The 3,168-nt window shown below is 48.0% G+C and overlaps 1 pseudogene; it reads right to left on the bottom strand.

Annotated features, from left to right (window-relative positions):
• Window positions 1-916: 916 nt before the first annotated feature.
• Window positions 917-1,453, bottom strand: LOC114900973 (annotated as a pseudogene).
• Between the last annotated feature and the right edge of the window lie 1,715 nt (window positions 1,454-3,168).

Raw genomic sequence — 3,168 nt, 5'->3', positions numbered from 1 at the left:
CAGGTCCAAGGGTTGTGGAGTCACCGGGACTGGATGAGATGGGTTCCAGGGCTCCACTAAGCAGGCTTTCCTAGGACCCTACTCCCTACTCCTATCAGAGATCAGTAAGGAAATGGACTGGATTTCTATTCACTTTTTCAAAGATCAGATCTACTTCATTTACATGTCAAGAAAAATTTCTCAAGTATGATAAAGTGTTTACCATTTTCCTATAGTTCTTCAAATGCCTGACATTCATCTTTTCTCCCTACCTTTAAAATTCCTTTCTTTTTCACATTACCTTTCTTAATTGCTTCTTATTGTAAAAAACAAAGACAAAAAACAAAGATGGGTGGATCTGTTGTGCACATTAGCAGGTCCAGACAGAAAAATGCACAGAGGTTTATATGCCATTTACAGTAACAGCTCAGAGTACAGTCAAGGAGAATCTGATATCAGCCTTACTCTGAAAGAAGCCTGTGTAGGATGAGATACCACTGAAGCTTAATCAGAATTTTCCCTCACCAATTATCTAACAGTGGCAAATGTAAAAAATATGCAGTTAAAATACATAGCAGTCACTCCATATACTGCCCTCTCCCCACTCACCCAACTTCTGAATAACAGGGCTTTTTTCAAATTTTATTCCCTTTTAGTTCATATTTCATGGAAAAAGCTAAAAAGTCACGTTTTAGCAATATATCCCCATAGAGCATTGCAATTTACCAAGATTTTAATGTATTTGGACAGAAATCTTACTCAAAGATTAGTGATGACTATTTTCCAGCAAATATTGAGTAAAAAATAATTCTAAACCCAATCTGAGGTGATAAACTTCCTTTTCTGGCGGGGACACAACTGCTGAGACAATTGTAGCAATTATCCAGGACAATAAAAGAAAGCTTATGACAGTGTGTCATATTATGGTGAGTGTGCATCAAAGCTCATCATGGTTTTTGGTGAGATCTTCCCCATAATTAGTAGCTTGGCTTCCAACAAACATGTTCCAGTTGTCCAAGATCTCCTCCTTAGTGAGCTTCTCATCCTTGTTTTTGTCCGGCTCGTACACCAGGTGCCTGGCCTCAGCATGCGCGTGGTCATAACCTTGCGGGAGGATCCAGTGGCGATTCTCATCTCTGTCCAGCTTCCTGTCCTTGTTCAGATCTCAGAATTCATTAAACTGCTCCCGTTCTGACAGCACCCAGTCTGGCTCAGGGCCATTCTCTTCGTGGGAAAACATATCAGCAATATACTCATCCTGATACACAAGGCCATCCCCGTTCTTGTTGAGGTCCTCCAGAGTTTCCCGAACCACAATTTCCTTCATGTGCTCAAACTCCTCAGGGGGCAGAAAGGTGGTGAACTCCTCCCGGGTGGCTGTCTGGTCACCATCGAGGTCCGCAGGCTTGAACCTTCTCTCATCACATGGCAGCATCTTTTTAAAGGTGTGATGATCTGAAGTCTCATGAAACTCTGTGGGACTACAGGTATATTTCAAGGTGCAACGCAAGTTGTGTTTTGTACAGACTCAGGGGAGAGGGAACTTAGAGCTCGGTATGTGGATTACTGCCTCTTGCGGTTGTGATCTTCATATCCCTGGAAGCAGTCACGTGAAGCCTCTACCAGAGAAGGGATTGCTCTAAATAATAGTGATAATGACAGCTGACATTTGTCAGGTGTTACTATGTGCCATGTACACTGTACATTGATTAACTCATTTGATCTTACCAACAACCCTATCAGGTAAGTACTGTTATTACCCCCATTTTATAGATGGGAAGATTGAGGCACAGAGGGCCACTAAGTTGCTCAAGCTCACACAGGGCAGTGTGGGTCCAGAGTCTGAGATCCTCTAGCACATGAAGAGGGTTTGAGCAACAAGACCTCTAAGATTTTTCCAATCCCTGAGACTCTCAGGTTTTAGGGTGTTCTCTACTGGGACCATCCTCAAGTCATGTACTTCTTGTGGCTATTTTTTTTTTTGGCGGTACGCGGGCCTCTCACTGTTGTGGCCTCTCCCGTTGCGGAGCACAGTCTCCGGACGCGCAGGCTCAGCGGCCATGGCTCACGGGCCCAGCCGCTCCGCGGTGTGTGGGATCTTCCTGGACCGGGGCACGAACCCGTGTCCCCTGCATCGGCAGGCGGACTCTCAACCACTGCGCCACCAGGGAAGGCCCCTTCTTGTGGCTTTCAGGTCACACTCCGCGTAAGGCCCAGGAGACAAGACACTGCTGACTCATTCTTTCCCAGCGGCGCAGGCTGGGAACTGAGCCAGGCCACTTGGCTAGCCTGGTGGCAGGTGCCGGTGCCTGTGGTTTGGCGGCGGGTCAGCAGCCGAGATGTGGCCTCAGGGGCTGACCCGTGGGGAGGGCAGTGGGTCCACAGAACCCAGACTCTGGGACCCTTCAGAGAGGGGTTGATTCGGGGATAGGAAAGAAATACAATTCAGAATTCAACAAGACGGACGTGTGAAACTGAAAAGCCCCAAGTGGACTTTACTCAGTGCCAGGGTCGAGCGTGGCTGATCCATGTGCACCTGGGTGACCCTCCCTGGGGGCTGAACTGGGGCTGCTGACAAGCCTCTCCAGCACTATTCATCCCTCGACATTGACCCAAGGCTTCCTCGGTAGCCAGGGAGGAACAGGGTACCCTGCTGGAGGAACCTCCCTGCCCAGGGCTCCTCAGAGGTGTTCTGGGTACCGGTGCCCAGCAGACAGTGTAGGGGTGCCTGCTCCCACCCGCTGCCCTGAGGGCTGAAGGGGTCAGTATCATGGCCCGTGGGTGCCCCCAGGGAGCTCCTCTTACGTGCAATCGTATAAGGTTTTCTATAAATGGAGCTCATGGGTGGAATTAAAACTCTAGGAGGGCCTTCTCCTGATTCCCTAGGACCTCCTGCCCTGCATCTTCTAAGGGAGGGTTTTGTGCCTGAAAGTCCCTTCTCTTTTGTTTTTGGACACTTGGGTGACAGAGGAGTAGACAAAATCCTGGCACCAAAGAAAGCAGCTGGCCAAACCCTGGTATTCCTACTGATTAGAAGGAATTCGGTTTGAGTTAGTGGTTCCCAAACTTGTCTGATGATAAAACCCACTCGATCAGAACCTTTCTGTGAAGAACCTGGCAAAACTACATTTAAAAATAATAGTCCCTTCCCCAACTTTTATCATGGAGTGAGACCCTGAGGGAAAAAAG

The sequence above is a fragment of the Monodon monoceros genome, unplaced genomic scaffold, assembly GCF_005190385.1.
Source record: "Monodon monoceros isolate NGI ecotype Baffin Bay Population unplaced genomic scaffold, NGI_Narwhal_1 Super_Scaffold_19, whole genome shotgun sequence".
Classification (NCBI taxonomy): Eukaryota; Metazoa; Chordata; class Mammalia; order Artiodactyla; family Monodontidae; genus Monodon; species Monodon monoceros.
Note: the sequence above shows the minus strand (reverse complement) of the source record. Positions and strands in the feature narration are given on the sequence as shown.